This window comes from Vipera berus (assembly GCF_964194415.1).
Source record: "Vipera berus genome assembly, chromosome: 2".
Taxonomy (NCBI): domain Eukaryota; kingdom Metazoa; phylum Chordata; class Lepidosauria; order Squamata; family Viperidae; genus Vipera; species Vipera berus.
The window spans coordinates 219,828,044-219,848,910 of NC_138203.1; the positions used below are offsets into that span (position 1 = coordinate 219,828,044).

General features: G+C 38.9%; 1 protein-coding gene across 1 annotated transcript in view; it reads right to left on the bottom strand.

The window, feature by feature from the left end:
• Positions 1–20,867, bottom strand: part of CACNA2D2 (calcium voltage-gated channel auxiliary subunit alpha2delta 2) — a gene marked incomplete at both ends in the record, with an annotated part of 725,967 nt that overhangs the window by 329,701 nt on the left and 375,399 nt on the right. The window lies entirely within an intron of this gene.

Genomic DNA, 20,867 nt, shown 5'->3' on the forward strand with positions numbered 1-20,867 from the left:
TGCACAGGAACTTAAGAAATGTGATATCAAGTTTAGATGGGAGATTCCAGTCGGAATGGTGGTGATGCATGAAGGTAAAAGACATCGTCTGGTTACTGTGACTCAGGCACGTGATTTTTACAGCAATGTGTTAAAAGCAACCCCTCTATCACTTCTGGAAGCTGCAAAGGGATTTGGAGAGGGAAAGCCTCAAGACGCTGAAGGTAGACAGACAGAGGAGAATGGTGCTGGAGGGGATCAAGTTACAGTTTCATCAGCTGCTGCTGGAGAGCAGAGGATGACGCGTGCCGCTTTAAGACGAGCGAGACAAGAGCAAGAGCAAGACCAGCAGAAAGTTATGGAACTTCCAAAGCGTACTTACAGTGAAGCTGTGGGAGGGGCGCGGCCCAAGGAAGTTACAAGGGTCATTGCAGACGTGCTCCAAAAGCTTCGGGACGCCAAGAATGGCGACTAAATTTTTAACTTCGAATGTTAATGGATTAAACTCACCACAGAAGAGAAGGAAAGTTTTTCAATATTTAAGACAATTTAAGAATGATGTTATTTGTTTGCAAGAAACGCATATTAGGGTTATGGACCAAAAGTACCTATCGAACTCAAGGTTGGGTACGCAATTTGTTGCTTCTGCGATGAACAAGAAAAATGGAGTGGTTGTCTATGTTAAAAGTACTTTAACAGCGGAACTAGTTGAAGTAGATAAGCAAGGAAGATATGTTATGATAGATTTGCTGTTAGAAGGTAAAAAAACGCTTCTAGTTGGACTGTATGCTCCTAATCAACAACAAGGTGACTTTTTTTAACTTACTACACACAAAGGTTACCCAATTGGATTATAAATCTTTTATTTTTATGGGAGATTGGAATGGCGTCCTAGACGTACAGATGGACAAAGCTGTTTTTTTTAAGCGTCTCCCGAGCCATGCTAGATTGCCTAAATCTTTTTTTGAAATGAAGGACAATTTGGAATTGCGAGATATTTGGCGTGATACACATCTACATGAAAAGGATTATATTTTTTTTTCTGATAGACATCAATCTTTTTCCAGGATCGATTTTATTTTGTTGACTAACGACTTTTTTTCTAGGATTAAGAAGGTAAAGATCTGTGCAAGAACTATTTCTGACCATAGCCCAGTTTGGTTAGAGATCAATAAGGACAATAGGGATAGGCGCTCCTGGCGCGTAAATGAGAATTTGTTTAGAAATCAGAGAAATGTGGAAGAATGTAAACAGCAGATGAAGGATTTCTTTGAAATTAACATGAATAAGGATACCTCTATGGACATGGTTTGGGATGCTAGCAAGGCCTACATGAGAGGGGTGTTGATATATATGAATAATAAATACAGACGCACTTTGGAAGGTAGAAGGAAAGAACTGGAGAATGAAATTAGGGAAAAAGAAAAGGCCTTAATTCTGAACCCATTGGATGTGAAGACCAAGGAGGTTATTAACCTATTAAGAGGACAATTTGATAAGTTGATGGTTGATCAAGTGGCAACCAATTTACGGTTTGCTAGGCATAATACTTTTTGCAATGCTAATAAGCCAGGTAGATGGCTAGCTTACAGGTTAAGGAAAAAGCAAAGGGCTTCTAATATAGATAAAATTGAATATAAAGGAAAGGTTGTGTTTCAACAGGATCTTATTAAGGAAGCCTTTGTGGATTTTTATTCTAAATTATATGCTAAGGAGAAGATTAATGAAAAAGACATTGATGTGGACTTCCGGTGGCTCCGCGGCGACGGAGGGAGCCTTCCCGGGCTGCCCGCGGCTCAGCTGTTGTTTTTTCGCCCGAAACAGCGCCGATCAGCTGTTCGGGCGAATCCGAAGCCCCCTCCTCGGGAGAAGAGGAGGGGGCGAGCTCCCAGGTAGGGGTAGAGTTCTCCAGGGCCGCCTGAGCTTATGGCTTGGGCGGCTGAAGGATTGAACTCCCCCGTAGCCTGGGCTGCTCCCAGCTGGCCGTCGCCTCTGCTCCTGACTTCTTGGAGCAGAGCCAGCCGTCTGCGACCACCCCTGCCTGAAGGAATGACTATGATTTAAAGGAGCAGGCAGAGCGATACAAGAGGAAATGGTAAAGAGGATTATTATGTTTTACTCTCCAGCTTGATGGACTTTTTTGGATTACAAATCTGAAGTGAAAGTGCGTCATATTTGGTAAAAGATGGCGGCTAAACCACCCCCTAAAACTCTTCGCAGTGCTGGAACTTCTCCCGTGCAACAATCATTATTGCAGGCGCTGCATCCTCCTGATGTATTGACATCAAAGGACTTACAAGATGCTCTTGAAAAACATACCCAGGTAATTTTGGAATCAATTAATATTAGATTTGCACAGATGGAGGAGAAATTGGAGAAATTGGAGGAGAGAATGGAGGAGAGGATGGAACAGAAGCTCAAAGCAATGAGGGTAGACATCTTGACTTCAGTGTGTAAAGTGGCTCGGTGTGTGGAAGAATTGGAGGGAAAGCTAGAAGACTTGACTCAAAAGAATGCTATATTAGAAGCAAAAGTATTGGAGAATGAAAATAAAATGGAAAAGGAACTGTGTCTTGCTCAATATTTCCAGATGCAGTTTGCCATTAGAATTAGAGGCTTAAAGGAGAATACTAAGGAAGATCTAAAGCAGCTGGTTTCTGAGGCTTTTGAAATAGTGTTGAAACAGCCAGCATCTGAAATAAAAGGAGACATGGACAAAGTGTTTCGTGTGAATTCATGGATTGCCAGACAGAGGAAGTTGCCTAGAGATGTGGTGGTATATTTTGCAAAAAGGGAAACTAGAGATGAAGTTATACAAGCTGCTTATGATACTAAAGTTATGATTGCTAATCAAGAAGTTTTGGTCTTAAAAGAAATTCCTCCAAAGATTCTAAGGAGAAGGAAGGATTTTACATTTCTTGTGCAAGAGCTCAAGCAGCGAGATATAAGGTTCAGATGGGAGATCCCAGTGGGGTTGATGGTGACGCACGAAGGTAAAAAGTACCGTTTGGTTACTGTGATGCAAGCGCGTGATTTCTACAATAATGTTTTAAATGCAACGCCATTAACACTTTTGGAAGCTGGAAAGGGATCTGGAGAAGGAGTGCATCAAGAGGCCGAAGATGGTCAGATAGAAGACAACGGTGTTGGAGGAGATCAAGATATAACCTCGTCGGATGAATCTATAAAACAGAGGGTGACGCGTGCTGCTGCAAAACGATCTAAGAAGAGAAAGTAGCAGGAATCGCAGAAGTCTTTGGAACTTTTACGATATAGTCAAGTAGTCAAGTAGGGGAGGGGGGAAAAGATTTGGGTGTAGACGCAATATATTTTTATATTTGGTGGTTTTGTGGAAAGGCTGAGCTTTTTTGGATTAAAGTTCAAGTTTTGTTTGCAATCTTTTTTTTTTCTTTTTTCTTTTTTGTTGTGTTTGGAATAATTATAGATGTGGTACTGGAAGAGGAACGGTCGATTACAGAAGAGTTGACTTTAAAGTTTTTTGATTTGGGATCCTTGGTTAATTTGGAAAATTATTTGTAAGAATGTTATATCATGGAATGGATAAAATGGATGGAGTTTATTTAGGATAAGTATAGGGTTGAGAAGGGTTTTTTTTTTCTTTTTCCTTTTTTTTTGTCTTTAATATATGTTTAACACTATTAAGGTTTGTTCCATTCTATATAAGCTAGAGAGTGTCCTTTTCTTATTCTAGTTTTTTTTTATATATATATTCAATATTGTTAAGGTTTGTTTTATCCTATATAAGCTAGAGAGTGATGGATTTTAGAATTTATAGTTGTTAGTATATGGTTGCTTAGGTTTGCTTTTTTTTATATATATATACCTTGTATTCAGCTCTGGGAAGTAGGGGGGGGGAGGGGGGGAGGTAGGGGGGGGAGGAGGGAGGGGGGAGGAGGGGAGGTAGGGGGGGAGGAGGGAGGGGGAAGGGGGGTTTTTTAAAGGAAAATTGTATTTTAAAACTTTTCAATAAAAAAAAAAAAAGACATTGATGTATATTTGAAGAATGCTAGCATCCCGGTTCTTACGCAAGCACAAAAGGAGGAGATTAATCAATTGATAACAGAAGAAGAAATTCTTATAGCAATTAAGGAACTGAAGGTGGATAAAGCACCAGGCACGGATGGTCTGACTGCGGCTTACTACAAAAATTTACAATTGGAGCTGATAAAGCCGTTAAAGGAATTGTTTCAGACAATTTAGAGGGGGGGAAAGGTGCCTCCGTCTTGGAGAACTGCTTTTATTTCTTTGATTCCGAAGGAAGATCAAGATGTTACTCAAGTAAAAAACTATAGACCGATATCACTTTTAAATACAGATTACAAGATATTTGCCAAGGTGTTAGCTAACAGATTGATGAGGGTTCTGCAACAGGTGATTCATGGGGATCAAACCGGGTTTATTAGTGGTAGACAAATGAAAAATAATGTGAGGCATATAGTTGATGTGGTGGAGTTTTTGGAAAGGAACAACCAGATCCCTGCGGCGCTAATTTTTCTAGATGCGGAAAAAGCTTTTGATCAACTGAATTGGCAATTTTTGATGAAAGTTTTAGATAAAATGAATTTCGGGGATAAATTTTTGCAACCAATTAGGGCATTATATCAAAAACAAACTGCCCGAATAATAGTTAATAATAGTTTGACTGAAGTATGTAATATTGAGAAGGGCACAAGACAAGGGTGTCCGTTATCACCTTTATTATTTGTTTTAACATTGGAAAATACGGAATTCGGAAAGAATTAAGGGTATTCAAATTAGAGATCAGGATTATAGACTGAGAGCGTTTGCAGACGATCTGGTTGTTACGGTGACCCAGCCAGAAAACTCTGTTGTGGACCTGATGGAGATAATAATGCAATATGGGAAGGTTTCTGGATTTAAGGTTAACGCACAAAAAACCAAAATTTTGGCCAAAAATATGACAGTATTGCAAAAGGCCCTTTTAGAAGGATTAACTGGATTTGAGATTGTTAAAAGGGTCAAATATTTGGGGGTGTATTTGTCACCCTCTAATACAAAGTTATATAAAAATAACTATGAAAAGTTATGGGGAAAAATTCAAAAAGAATTGGAGAGTTGGGAAAAACTGCAATTGTCTTTGTTGGGAAGAATTGCAGCGGTGAAAATGAACGTCCTGCCTAAATTTTTATTTTTATTTCAAATGATACCGGTTCTTAAAAAAGATTCTAATTTGGAAGAATGGCAACGGGGTATCAATAAATTTGTTTGGGCAGGGAAAAGGCCACGAGTTAAACTTAAGATTATGCAGGATACTCGTGAAAGAGGTGGTCTTAAAATGCCTAATCTTAAATTATATTATGAAGCTGCTGCGTTATCAGGAATAAGTGATTGGATTAATTTGACACAAGAGAGATTATTAAATCTTGAGGGCCATGACTTGTTATTTGGCTGGCATGCATATTTGTTGTATGATAAGAAGGTAGATAATGTGTTTAAAGTGCATATTTTAAGACAGGCATTGTTGAGAGTTTGGAAGAAGTATAGACATAAATTAGATTACAAGATGCCGTTGTGGGCAATTCCAAAACACGCAATAGAAAACATAAATGTTGGCTTCAAACATGATGTGACTACGTATAAGGAGATTTTAAGCTTGGAAAGAAATGTCTGGTGTTTGAAGCCGTACAACCTCTTGCGAGATGAGAAGATTGTTCAAACTTGGTTTCAATATACTCAGTTACGGGCCAGGTGGAAAGAGGATCAGAAAATTGGTTTTGCAATGACGGATGAAAATTTGATAAAGCAAATTAGAAATCAGGGTCCAGCACATATCAAACGGATATATCTTGCATTGATAGAAATTGACTCAGAAACAGAGCTTGTTAAAGATTGTATGATAAAATGGGCTCAGAATATCCAAGAAGTTATTACAATGGACACGTGGGAAAAGACCTGGGTGAGGAACGTAAAATTTACACAAGCCCAAAATCTAAGAGAGAACTTTTATAAAATGTTTTATAGATGGCATTTAGATCCTAAAAAGCTTGCAAGTATGTATCCGAACTATCAGCCAAAATGTTGGAGGTGTGGTGGCGAAGATGCAACATATTTTCATATATGGTGGACCTGCAAAAAGGTTAAGGCTTTTTGGATAAAAATTTGGTGGAATATGCAGAAGATCTTCAAGCAAAGGATAAAGTTTTGTCCGCAATTGTTTTTGTTGGGCATAATTACAGATGCTACTGTTGTGGACATTAAGTTGATGTTGAATTTAATTACAGCAGCAAGACTTTTAATAGGTCAATATTGGAAGAAGGAGGAACTGCCGACTATAGAAGAATGGACTCTAAAGGTCTCTGACCTGGCGGAAATGGCAAAGATCTCGGCTTACTTGAAAGATCATTCGCAAGAACGTTATATTATGGAGTGGAAAAAATGGATCGATTATATCCAGAACAAATATGGGACTAAAAAGTTTCATTTAGCATTTGAATAAGTTTTCCTTTCTTTTTTTCTTTTCTTTTTCTTTTTATATGTAATATTAATATTGCTTGTAGTTATCTTATATGAGCTAGAGGGCGATAGAATTAATAGTTTATTGTTGTTAGCATATGGATGTTTATGATTGTTCTCTGTTTTTATACCTTGTACTTAGCTCTGGGAAGTCGGGGGGGAGGGGGGAATGGGGGGAGGGACAGGGAGGGTTAGGTAGGGGTGGGGGAGGGGGGATTGTTAAAGATAAAATGTACTGTAAAACTTTTCAATAAAAAAAAATAATAATTTCCCAGATGGGGACAAAAGCAGTTAGATATCTATTACCTTCTTAGAGATTACTCATACATTTTTCCTGAATACTATGTATACAAGAATTTAAGTCTTAGGTCAGTCAACTAATATAAACTATTTTCTAAAGTTGGTGAACTGTACATCACAAAAGGAGCTAGAATTCTATTGTGGTTTACTTACTTGTTTCTAAAAATTGATTTTTTTAAAAGTTGTTTTATTTTTGCTATCAATATTTAAGCAGGAGGACTTCATATCTAACATTTAAAACATCCAAATAGCACATCCGGTCTTTGACCATTCCAGGTAAATTTTATCATGTTAATACAATGAACATCTCATGAGAAATACTTCCTAAACTTCCTAAAATTACACCCTGACTTTTACTAGGAAGCAAAAGAGATTTTTACAGCATAAGAAATAAGGCTGCAACATTTAATCAATTACAATTAATTGCTCAAAACTTCTAAGCCAACTAATTAGACAAATCACAGGATGTTATTAATTCATGCACTTATAAAAAGTAGAAATTATGAGCATTTAAAAAGAGGAATTCTTTTTTTCCCTTTCCATACAAAAGAATGCCTCATATTGTGCTTTTTTTGTCATACACACAAACTTAAAACATGATTTCGCTATAACTTTCATTTATGAGAAATTTAATCTGTCAATTACTTAAAATACAGAAATTACTTGAATAATGTTTACTTTAATGAGAACTACCAGAAAATGTCAGGATTATAGACTAGGCAAGGAAATAAAATCTCCGGGAAGAAGGAAGTAGAAAACCATTTTTTATTGTTCGGAAGATTGCTAAATGAATGTATCCATGAAGTCACTAGCAGTTAAGCTCAACTCAAATAAAGCTTTAGTTTTTCATATTTTTTATAATCAGCCAAATCTAATCTCCTATGTTTTAATAATATATAAATTTATAACATAATAAATTGCTTATTATAGAAATGTCTGTCAAAAGGTCACTAGCTAAATAAATGTTACAATACAGGTGTCATTATTTATAGGTTTTCAAAAATGTACTCTTAAATGATAAGCAGACTCAGCAATCTTGAGAACATGAAAATTGATACAAGGTAGATCTCACCCCACGTCATCCAATTTTCAGTGGACACAGTGACATTTGCAGCATTATTATCGTCAGGATAATGTCAGGCATGAAGAATCAGGACCACACATTAAGTTGCAATTAAGAAAATTTATTGCTCACACCTATACACAAGAATCTATCAAGGAATGAACGGGTCAGCACTAAATTGGCGCTAGATAAGAGTCAACAGAATTCAAGAGGGGGCTGGTGGAAACGTAATCGCTTTTGGGAACCTAATGACTTGACTGCTTCATTTCTTGGCTCCACCCCCTGGCTCTGCTTCTTCTTCTCCTACACACAAGCAACCAGAAGAACTTGAAGAAATGATTAGAGGTTTCTTTATTGATGAACGACAGTATACAGGAATCTCGCCAGACTGTCTACCTTCCTTTGGGAAAGGACAGATATACTCCTAATGCCTTGACTTCAAATGCTTTTTCCCACTTACAGAGGCTAAGCTGAAATGTCTTTTAACTCTCCCTTATAAGGGCTTCCTCCCCTTCAGTCAGTGGTTCCACCGTAATTATGGTGTCACTCTGCAAGCTCTACTCCTTTGACGTATGTATGCAATATGTACATGGAAAAGAGGCAGGGCTTCTGTTGCCATGGCACTGCTATCATCATTCTGATTACTCTCTCTCTCTCTCTCTCTCTCTCACACACACACACACACCATGATCAGTACTGAGCACAAAAAGGATGAAACTGCATTTCTCCCAAGACATATACTTTTATGCCTGCTAGGTGCCTCAAGGAAGAGGAGAGGACCGATGGCAGCTTGGTTTATTACCACATGTTAAGCCAAATTATGTAAAAGCTGTTAGAATAGAGCAGACATGTCAAACACAAGGCCCGGGGGCCGGATCCGGCCCGCGAAGCGGTTTCATGTGGCCCACGAAGCCATCCTGGAAACAGTGAGGGAACAGCCCCCACTGCCTTGGCCCTGGCCCAGAGACCCTTCTTCCACCAAAGACCCTCAGATCTGTCCCACTCCTGCCCAGGCCCCCATAGGCACCCTTGATGCGAACGATGTAGAGCTGGCCACGCCCACCCAGTAGGCCATACGCACTCCAGTCACGCCCACCCAGTAGGCCACGCCCACCCTGGCCATACCCACCCGGCCCCCTGAGGGCAACCGCAGTGCTGATGCAGCCCTCAATGAAATTGAGTTTGACACCCCTGGAATAGAGGAAGAATCTTTTTATTTTACTTCCCTCTGCTATAGTATTTTTTACATCAAACAGATCAGTTGAATAATGCATGTATATATATTGTCCTGTGAATGCTGTTTACTTGTTATCCTGCATGCACTAATCAAAGTGGGTAGTAACTCTCAAGGCTGATTCCAGGTTTTAGAATGCTCTTTGGCAATGTGTCATCTATGGTTCAACGTTTCACCACCGTCCCTGCCCATTTTTACATTCCTCTTTTGGGAATGATTTGCATGGCTTACTCATATCTTCTCGTTGCTCCCTCTCCTCGTTCCTGGTGCCATTTGTCCCATGGAGTCTACCCACAGGAAGATGGAGTGGCAGTAGCAAAGTCAAGAGTGCAGGAAACTTAGTAGATGACCAATGCTACTTCTGATACCAAACCTGGCACTTGCAATTCCCCTTTATTTCATCAGTTTGAGCCAGAGAATAACTGGATAAAGTGCACCCAGTGTGAATAGGAAATTACATATGATGGTCTCTACAAAGAGTTTTTATTGAAATGCTGCTTTCTGAATATATTTCTTTTCAAGGTAACTTTGGAGAACAGGAAAGGAGGAAGGGAAATAAAACAATTGTCTCCCAGAGTGATTTTGTACTAAATCCAGCAGCAAAATTGGCCTCTACTGTATGGAACAATGAAGTTCAGTTCCACAAATCACACAAAGCAGCCTTCCATAGAGAATTGCTAGCCATGTACTGCACAGCTTACATACAGCCACACAGGTCTCATCTAACTGGTTTTTATAGACTCAGTTTGAGAGACCCAGCTAGGGTCTTTTATGTATTTCTCACCAGTCATCTCTTGAACCAGACAACCTGAAGAAGCTCCAGAAGATGAGGGAAATGGTGGCAAAATCATTTTTTTAAAAAACCAAAACCAGAATGAAGCAGTCAACTATCTGGAAAAAGCACAATAATTACAGCCAAATGTTACACCAACTGTATAGAGCAGCATATTTCAGATGGGAGATTCATGAATACTTTTGAGACTAAAGAAATGAAAGAAGTATATCCTATTCATCAAATAGCAGAGAAAAAACAGGGAACATGGGCATATTGAGCTTTAAAACAATATATCAGACTCCTTTAAAAAAAATCCCCAGTGAGAAACAGAGATACAATCCCCATTGTTTTCCTTGTTACCTTCTGGGAGGAGGCTTCGTAGTATCCGAAGCAGAACATCTAGATTCAGTCACAGTTTTGTTCTATGGACAGTGATTAATATATACAGTATATACAGAACAGACATGTCAGACTCCCGATGTCACGTGATGTCGTGAGGCGTATTGGGACTGTTTTGCCATTGCTGGCAATGGGGTGGGCACGGCTTCCGGATGACATCCCTGCACTAGAATATAAACCAAGAGCAAGCTCCACTCCTTACTAGTACTGATGATGTTACCTAGTTTGGGTAATGAAACATCTGCAAGAAAACAACCAAGCTCAGAGAGCACCAAGGACCCCTCGTTTCAAATAGCCTCTTTTATTTTATTAGATTTATATACCGCCCCTCTCCAAGGACTCGGGGCGGTGAGTCTTGGAATCACTAAAAGAGGCAAGCTGTTTCAGAGAGGAGTCTGGGAATGTAGTTTCCAAGGCTACTGCTTTCAGGTTTCCCCAGAGGTGGCAATGTCAACACACCTTTTCTCAAACAACTATTGGATAGACAGCTTCAATTTGATTTATTTGAGTACTCAAAGGTATCCAGGCCCCAATTTCATATGACTTTATAGGAAATGACTGGCTCTTTGAACTGAACCTGGAAACAAGTCAGTGCAATCACCCAAGATTTTGTTAAGGTTATTGACTAGAAATTTTTGTGGCACAGGTGTTACATGACAGCAGTGACTTTGAGTTATTAATAAATAATCATATAGAGAGTTTAGTTTTTCAGGTGGTCTACCAAATATAGGAAGGCTAACGTTTATGGTATGGACTGAACTTGGAACATTTTGAATTCAAAATTGGTGAGTTAGTACTGAGTTATGAACCCTCTGTTACAGAATGGGACAACTCACTGCAGTCAACTCACCATGGCCAACTCGCCGTGGGACAACTCACTGCAGGACAATTTAACAATTCAATTTAATTACAGTATTTAAAATAAATTAAAAAATTTTTTTATTTTTTGTCAATCACAATTCATTCTGTCTCTCCTTTTGCATCCTTTCTTTAATGATTCTGTTCTATCATTTCTTTGACATTAGTATAACTCTTGTCCCTCAGCAAGTTGTCTTGAGGTAAGTTGGCCATGGCGAGTTGTCCTGCAGTGAGATGGCTGCATCAAGTTGGCCATGGCAAATTGTCACAGACCCCCTCTGTTACAGGGAGAGCAAAATCTTTATCCCAAATTAATTTTGCAGATTATTTATATGCAGATAGTTCTTGACGTACGTCCACAATTGAGCCCAAAATTTCTGTTGCTTAGTGAGACATTTGTTAAGTGAGTTTTGCCCCATTTTACAACTTTTCTTTCCATAGTTGTTAAGTGAATCATTGCAGTTGTTGAGTAAACAGCATGGTTGTTAAGTGAATCTGGCACTTTGCTTGTCAGAAGGTTGCAAAAGCTGATCACATGACCCAAGGACACGGCAACTGTCTTAAATATGAACCAGTACCAAGCACCCGAATTTTGACCACATGGCCAGGGGGAATGCTACCATGGTTGTAAGTGTGAAAAACGGTCATAAGTCACTTTTTTCAGTGCTGTTGTAACTTTGAATGGTTACTAAACAAACTGTTGTAAGTTGAGGACTACCTATACTTAACTACAGTAGTTACGTTTTTCACGTATATCTATGTGTGTGTATGTGTGTATTTTTCTTGTTTAAAATACTCATTATAGACTTATTTCCTAGATCAAGTCCTTAAAAGAAGACAGCAAATTCCGTTTTCTTTCGAAATAGAAATCTGATTTGTCTTCCTTAATTTGGACAGTGACTTGGGCAGAGGAAAGCTGCCTCTAGTTAGCCAAGATAATTATTGGAACTTCAGACAAAACATTTTAGGAGTTGAATTGTTCTAGCATGTAGGTCATCTGTGGAATTACAGTTGTTGGCCTGGTTTTATTTCCCTCCGTCTGGAAAAGCTCAAGTTGAAGAAAGTTATTTCTCTTTGCCTTTAAATGGATTAAAAACAGTTTCTTGCCAGATCTGGGGATCTTTGATGACATTTGAACTTTAAAAGGCCATTTTGGGGGCTGGCTAGATTGAGAAACAGGACCTTTATTTTCTAGTTATATTAATATACACCGCAGTGTATATTAATTTTACCTATAAAATTCAGCAAATGCTCCTTCCAATTCTTTTTTAAAATTTGCCCTTACAAAAAGAAAGGGAATGGAGCCAGCCGCCTCAAAAATTAAGTTTCCCAGACCTTATTTTTGCTCATAGTATTGATATTAAAATATGAAAAATCAAGCAATGATTGACATGCACATTTTATTTTAAAAGAAGGGATGAATGAGAGAGTGAAAGTGAATTCCCTCAGGGAAATGCTGTCAAGTGAAACAAGATTTCTACAGTTACACATTCCCTGACCTTTTCCACAGTCGTATCTTTAATGTTTCACTGGCAAGCTTGATAAAAGAAAAAAAAATCATTTTTTTAAAAGGTCAGGACACGTGTTTCAGAGGAAAACTCATTTCAGTTTCTAGCTTCCACGTGTCAAAGGGAAACACGTGGTCCTCGCTGGGGGACCTTTTCTTGCCTGGGTTTTTTTTATTTCACTCGTTTCTAGCATACTCAGCACCTAAGTGTCTTCCTCCCTCTACCACACCCACCCACCATCCAAATAGTATTTAAATAATCAGTTTTATTCACTCAGAGAAGGAATGAAAATAAATCATGGGGTTCACTTTGTTAACTTGCCAAATGTGGCTGATATACTCAGGACACTTAACCACTTTCCATCCCTGCTTTCTTCAAGCATTGTGGCAGCTGTAGAGAAAAAAGTATTAAAAAAGCAGGCACACACTGTAACCCTGAACATTCTCCCTGATTTCAGCAGAAAAGCTAATGGAATAAGTACTGGTTGAAAAAGCAGCTATACACGAAACCAATATAACTATTAATTGTAGAGAACACACTATTTACATGTATTCAGGTATGTTACCAAACTATATTCAGGATACATACATGTTATACTACAGATTACTGTATTTATCCCTAGCCATTTTATTTCAAATTTTCAGTTCGAATAAGTAGACTTTCCTTAGCTGAGGGTAATTTCCTGGAGATTTTGAGAGGCTCCTGAAATCATCAATCACCAATCTAATAGAGAGAAAGAATCTCTTGTACTGAAAAATAGTTCTTAAATATTTATTCTGTCAACCTTCAAAGGGATAAGAAGCAGTGAAACTAATTTTATTATGTTAAATTTACTTTTCCTCAGCAGGCACACCAGCAAAACATTTGCACTGAAACTGGTTTCATAAAACCTGTAAATATATCAAACAGATTCATTATAATTTTAGACCAGGACTAGCTTCTCAGTTTATTTTTTGAATGCTTCACAAATAATCAAAGCTTTAGAATATGTTGTCAAACACACTGATGGGCAGGACTTTAACTTATTCTTTTAAAAATTTACATTCTGATTTTTTATTGAATTACACCTAAATGTAATTTATCGATGTTAGTCAAAAATTACCCAGATAACTTCTTGCCATGTCATTAAATAGCGATGAGAGGGAAAGAGAAATTATAGTACATCATCTATTATACTGTACAGCCATCAAGATGAATCAAAGTGAAAGCACACAATGAATGGAAAGCACATTAATCTGAACATTAGTATAACAGAATACAATACCTGCCATTCAACCAGTGTAATTATTGCTATACTGACACAGAACTGACTACAGAGATATAAAGCAAGAATTAGAAAAAAAAGGGAGAAGGGAGCATGATTGTGCAGTGCCATTAAGAAAGATGAACCTACTGTTATCATTGCTTATCTATGGTTATTTGCAAGCAACAAGAATGCAGGATTATCCACCTCCTGAAATCACATTTGTAATTTAATGATATGAGAGACAGTCTGCTTTGTGTTTAAAGTACTAGGCTAGAGACCAGAGATTGTGAGTTCCAACGTTGCCTTAGGCATGAAGCAAACTGAATGACTTTAGTCCAGTCACTCTCTCTCAGTCCTAGGAAGAAGGCAAAGGCAAACCACTTCTGAAATCCTGTCAAGAAAACTGCAGGGGCTTGTTCATGCAACTGCCAGGAGTCACACTGATAGTAAGGGACATTTTTAATGATACAGGGTAAGTTATTTAAACCCTTGATGTGCATTCAAGTTATTTTTTATTGGGTTCTTATTCATCAGCGCTAGTATCCAGTAACATTTTCAACTAACAATTATATTTCTGGGAGCTGGGAGTAATAATCTGTGTTATAAGACTGTTCATAAAATAGGAGACTCTGCCCATTGTAATTTCCCACTATAGCAATCTTATTCATGCATCAGTTTTGCATCAGCATGTAGACTATTTTTTTTTCAGCAAGTGGCAGCACCTCTGGAGAATATGAGGACTATATGCTAAATCAGGAAGCAAAAAATGGAGGGCTTCTGTACTGTTGCCAAGAAAAGTATGTGGATATGTCCATGAAGTCATCAGGAGTTGAGCTGTACTTGAAGGAGACTATACATTTAGGTTCAGCTTTATACTTCATTAACTCAATGTCTTGCACAAGAGAATGCAGATCATACATTGAAATAATATAAGAAAGAAAGACTCTAAATTTAAAATTGTCCCTGTGAAAAGGAAAAGTGTATGTGTGTGTGTGTGTGTGTGTGTGCATGTGTGTGTGTGTAGAAAAGCTGAAATCAATCCTAAAATGTAACCCTCTCCATGAATGACTGCATGTGATACATATGGAGGTAGGTATATACAATATACTGTACATCTACAGGAAAACACATTAAAAAATGAACAAGGTCAGGATACTTGTAGTGTCCTTCTCTGTAAAGAATGAATCACTGACATTCAGTGCCTGGAAAATAAGATATTCCATTTACAAAATTAGTGGAATCCCTCCTTGGCATATGCCAGCCAACGCCTTTCTCCAACTCAAAAAACTCAAGTAGAAACATACAGACAGTCCCTCTGAACCTCTAGCAGAAACGGGGAAAAAACAAGAATAATTTTCCTCAGGATACAGTAGGAACAAGCTACATAAAGGAAAGAAAACAAAAAGACTATTTGAAGATGAAGAAGTTTTTTTATTTATTAATTTATATAGTGACTCATCTCATACAACGTGAGTCTGGGAGCATACATCAATAAAATATAAAATAAATATATAACTACTAGACAGAAAAGAAAGAAAAGAGAGAGACTTCCATTCTTTTCTGCAAATATTAGAATACATTTTCCCCCATCACAAATCCACAAATCCACACATAATTATCTGAGGGAAGAAAAAAAAACCACAGCACATCTTGACCGTATGATAAGATGTTCACATTAGCTACACTGTGATTATCTCTATATTTGGCGTCTCTGGTTACTAGGATGGGGCCAATTATGTGTCTAATATAACCCAATGCCTATTGACTTATTTGTACAATACTGTTGACCTGTTTCATTCTAGAAAGGGGGCAACTAAATATGAGATCCAAGATGCAATCTCCTGAATCAGTAAAGGGAACCCATTTTCCCCTCCCATTTCCTGACTTTCTCCACCTTAAATATTTCTTTGAAGAAAAAACACAAATGGCATATCTACATTTCTCCTTGCATGACAAACAGCTTCTTGAGTGAGGGTGGCTTGATTTTAACTATAATCCATTGCAGCCCTCAGTCTTTTCCATGTTGCAGAGGGCTGGTTAACAACAACAACAGAGTTGGAAGGGACCTTTGAGGTCTTCTAGTCCAACCCCCTGCTCAGGCAGGAAACCCTATACCAGGGGTGTCAAACTCAATTTCATTGAGGGCCGCATCAGCATTGTGGTTGCCCTCAAGGGGCCAGGTGGGTATGGCCAGGGTGGGCGTGGCCTACTGGGTCGGCGTGGCTAGAGTGCATATGGCCTACTGGGTGGGCGTGGCCAGCTATACATCATTCGCATCAAGGGTGCCTATGGGGGCCTGGGCAGGAGTGGGACAGATCTGAGGGTCTCTGGCAGAAGGAAGGTCTCTGGGCCAGGGCCAAGGCAGTGGGGGCCATTCCCTCACTGTTTCCAGGATGGTTTCGCGGGCCACATGAAACCACTTCGCGGGCCGGATCCGGCCCCCGGGCCTTGTGTTTGACATGTCTGCCCTATACCATTTCATAATTTAATCAACTTCCTCCCCCTCCAAAAAAACGCAATGGGGCAGTTGTAAATCCTAGATGTCCAAATTGCATCACAATTTGGATGCTCTATTGTCACAGCCATCTAAACAGCCAAAATAAGGCTACTAGAAAACAAGACAACTGAAAAACAGCATGCTGGGGAAACTCTTCCAACTGAGCTAAAGGCAGACAAAGGCTTCATGCAAAAAGACAATGAAGTCTGACCATGTTCAGAATGTCACTTAGCTACTGCTGGATGTCTCTAGAAGGGATGAAAAAAAAATCTGGTTGGCAAATGAAACAATGAAGAAAAGCAATCTGCAGCAAATGTTTTGTTGAAGACATCATTCCCTCTCTTCCTCCCAAATCCTGCTATGTCACCTCATTGTGGTGTGTGTGTGTGTGTGTGTTTGTGTGTGTATATTTCTAGGAGATATGGGTGAAGAATACCAGCCGTGTATGTCTAGAGTGTATAATCCCAATAGGATCTCCCAAGTGTGAAGGTCATTCCAGCTGTCTAGCTAAACCCAGTAGGCAATTTCATAGGGGCAACAGTCACATAAGAAGATGCTGAAGGTGGAAGGTCAGTTTAGTAAGAATGGGAAAAGGAATCTCTTCATATAAGGCATTGGTAAAAGCAGTCCAATAATTTACCAAGAAAATCACAGGGATAGAAAACACAAAATTATTGATATAGTGCCAGACAATGACCACCTCAGTTCAAACAGCACTCAGTGTATTGCTGAGGAAGAACTATGGATCTTCCAGAATATCAACAGTGTTCACAACATTTCTATCTTAAACCTTTGGGATTTCTAGCTGCTAACGTTGCCATGTAGAAAAATGAAAGCTGAGACTGCAAAAACAGAATTACAGTGGAAACATGGAACATAATAAGTTTGAATGTGGAAAAGTTCAACACACTGAAAAATGAATTGACAAAACATTGACATCTTATGCATCACTGAATTGAGATGGACTGAAATTGGACATTTTCTATCAAAGTATCACTGTTTAATATTCAGGACATGAGAAACAAAGAAAGAACAATAGTGCTTTCATAGTTAGAAAGGGTATATAGCAAGATCAGTACCTGGCTGCAATGCAATCAATGACTGAATAATATAAATTAGATTTCATGGGCAATCCTTTAATGTGACTATTACCTATGTTTATGCTCTTACCACTGATGCAGAAGAGGAGGTGATGAGTTTTATTATCAAGTTTAATTTGAAATTGACAGAACATGTAGCAAGAGGTGCTGTTTGGAATGGAGTCCAGAATGCCAAAGTAGGAATTATTAGGGAGGAAAATGTTGCTGGGATGCATAGCTTAGGAAGCCAAAATAAAGCAGAATAATTTATCAGTTTCTGCCAATCTTCATTGCTAACATGGTCTTCAAACAATTGAAATGACATTTTTATACATGGACATCACCAGATGGAGTACACAGAAATAAAACTGACTATATTATAGGTAGGAGATGGAACAGCTACTTAGCTGCAACAGCAAAGACTTGGCCAGGGGTGGCTGGATTACAAATTGCTCATATGCTAGTTCCAAGTTAAGGTAAAGTGAAAGAAATATGCAATCAGTTTCCAGCATATGATCTTGAGCATATACCAACCATTTTCACGTATAGCATTAATTTTAAAGTCCCGAATCTCATTGACTGGAAACCAGAGAAATTGTGGCATGAACTTAAATACAGTGTTAAGAATGAATGTAAAAAGTGCCAAAGATCAAGAAACAGAAGAAGGTTAACTGGATATTAGAAACTGCCAAGAAGAGAAGAGAAGCCAGTGACAAGAAAGACAAAGATTTCAGAAAGGAACTCAGCAAAGAATTTCAGAAGCAGTATTACAACAACATGTAAAGACCCTGAAGATGGAAACAGGGAAAAAGAGGAAGGTCTTTCAAAAGATTTCAGAACTGAGAAGGTATGACATGACCAGTGCACTCACAATAACCGATTCAAACAAGGTCAAACAAAGATGGAAGCAGTATACTAAAATTACTGTACAACAGAAATGTCAGCATCTAGGAAATCTTAGAAAACATTCCCTCCTTACAAGAACTTTGTGTACAAGAAGCCTTGGTGGAGCAGTGGGCTGATGCCTCCTTAAGTAACACCAGCTGCCTGCAATTAGTGCAGGTTCGCATCCCACCAGGCTCAAGGTTGACTCAGCCTTCCATCCTTCCGAGGTAGGTAAAATGAGGACCCAGATTGTTGGGGGCAATAAGCTGACTCTGTAATAATGCCACTTGGGGGGGGGCGAAAACCCTAATAAGCAGGCATATACATAGAATGAAGCACATTGATTTGTGCTTTAGACTGTAAGCCACCCTGAGTCTTTGGAGAAGGGCGGGATATAAATGGGATTAAAAAATAATAATAAATCAGCATTCTGATGATTACTAAGTTGATTACAGAAATGGATGAAATGTCCATATAAATACAGCAAGCAATGGATGGAAAATTTTTTTGAACCAAGATATCTGAGCAAACCTGGAGAATGATATACTAGCCAATAGATTTAAAGAGATCAATGTAGTTTCCAATTCCAACGAAAATAAACTTAACAGAATATGCAAGCTACAGTACAATATCCTTAGTTTTACAAGCTAGAAAATTAATCCTTAGGATCATCCAACACAAATTAAAGCCTTACACAGAAAGGAGGATGTCAGATATACATAAGGGTTTTATAAAGGGATGAGGAACATGAGACATTATTGATGATTCATCCTTGAAAAAAGCCTAAGATAAGCACAAATAAGTCAATACGTGTTTCACTGCAATAAATCAGATGAACTATTGGTTGTCAGAAATGCTATGGCACCATGGGTTTGCTTCATGCCCACAGATGTCTTAGAAAAGCTTTGGAGCCTCAAAGCAAGCAGCATGGCAAATGAAAGAGAGGAAGGCTGTAATAAAACGGGAAGTTAAATGGAGAGGGATAATTACAGCTGAAATTATTTTCAGTGTAACTGGTCGATAATACCATGATTATGTCATGTTCTATATCTCATGAACAGGTCAGAATATATATAATTGACAAACATCAATGATTAACGATAACCTCTTTAATACGAACAAAATAAGCAACCCACACAAAATAGTCTCTCCCAACTCATGCAAAAAACAAGTGAAAAAGTTCCTCAGTACTGTTATAATGAAACAAGGAGCTAAGGCAACTTTCATGCTATATTCCAAATTCATTCTACCACACTGTTGCTGCAAGAGATAATGCCAACATGTATACTGATGCACTTGAAATAACATAATTTGACCAGATTGTCGCATTCAATAGGATGCCAGATTGTATTCCCATTTCAACAAAGCAGCATTAATTGTGGATCCACAAAGCATTCAGAGTTTTTGATCAGGGTGTCAGCCTTGATCTGTTAACAAGACTCCTGGGGAATTATTAAATAGTGCAATACACTTGTTAAATATATAAACACTCTCTGTACATATCACTCCACAAAATTATCACTTTTAAATTTACACTTTAGTTTATCCCCACCAATGTAGAAGATAGGAAACATAGCACAATCAGCTGGTAATCTCAGGCAAACTTCAATGATCAGGAATTTTAACATGGAAATGTAGTAAAGCTCAACTTCTCAGTTCTATGCACATACACATACCACAAATGGTCAGCAGGATACATAAAATTAATTTTTATGTAACCAAACAACATTTAAAAAAGCAAGAGTTCTTAGCTTCTGAACCCAGCACTTCAGTTCCCAAACCCGGAAGGCTCGCTGCTAGACTGTCAAGAAGCAAAAGAAACTTTAATGCTAGGTTGTGTCAACTACTAATGAGAAGGCCATGATGGATGCTGGTCTAATACTATCTGCTTCTGATGAATGCAGGGGAAGCAAATTGCTGCTAGGGGCAGAATCATGGTTAAGAGATGGAACCATTTAAACCAGGGGTGTCAAACTCAATTTCATTGAGGGCCGCATCAGCATTGCGGTTGCCCTCAGGGGGCCGGGTGGGTATGGCCTGGGTGGGCGTGGCCTACTGGGTGGGCGTGGCTAGAGTGCGAATGGCCTACTGGGTGGGCGTGGCCAGCTCTACATCGTTCGCATCAAGGGTGCCTATGGGGGCCTGGGCAGGAGTGGGACAGATCTGAGGGTCTCTGGCAGAAGGAGGGTCTCTGGGCCAGGGCCAAGGCAGTGGGGGCCGTTCCCTCACTGTTTCCAGGATGGCTTTGCGGGCCGCATGAAACCACTTCGTGGGCCGGATCTGGCCCCCGGGCCTTGTGTTTGACATGTCTGATTTAAACCTTCCACTAATAATGCATTTTCCTACCAGACCCTTCCACATTTAGTGTACCTGTAGGATTCAGTCCCCAAAAAAGAAATCCACTGGGGAGATGAAAAATGATGGGGGGAAAATTATACATCTTTTGGATTTGCACTGGTTTCCTCCCCTCCCACCTTTTTATTATGTCTTTTTAGCAAGTCTGTTCAAGACACGCATGCCTCTCGTTTTCTTTCTATGATCCAGAAATG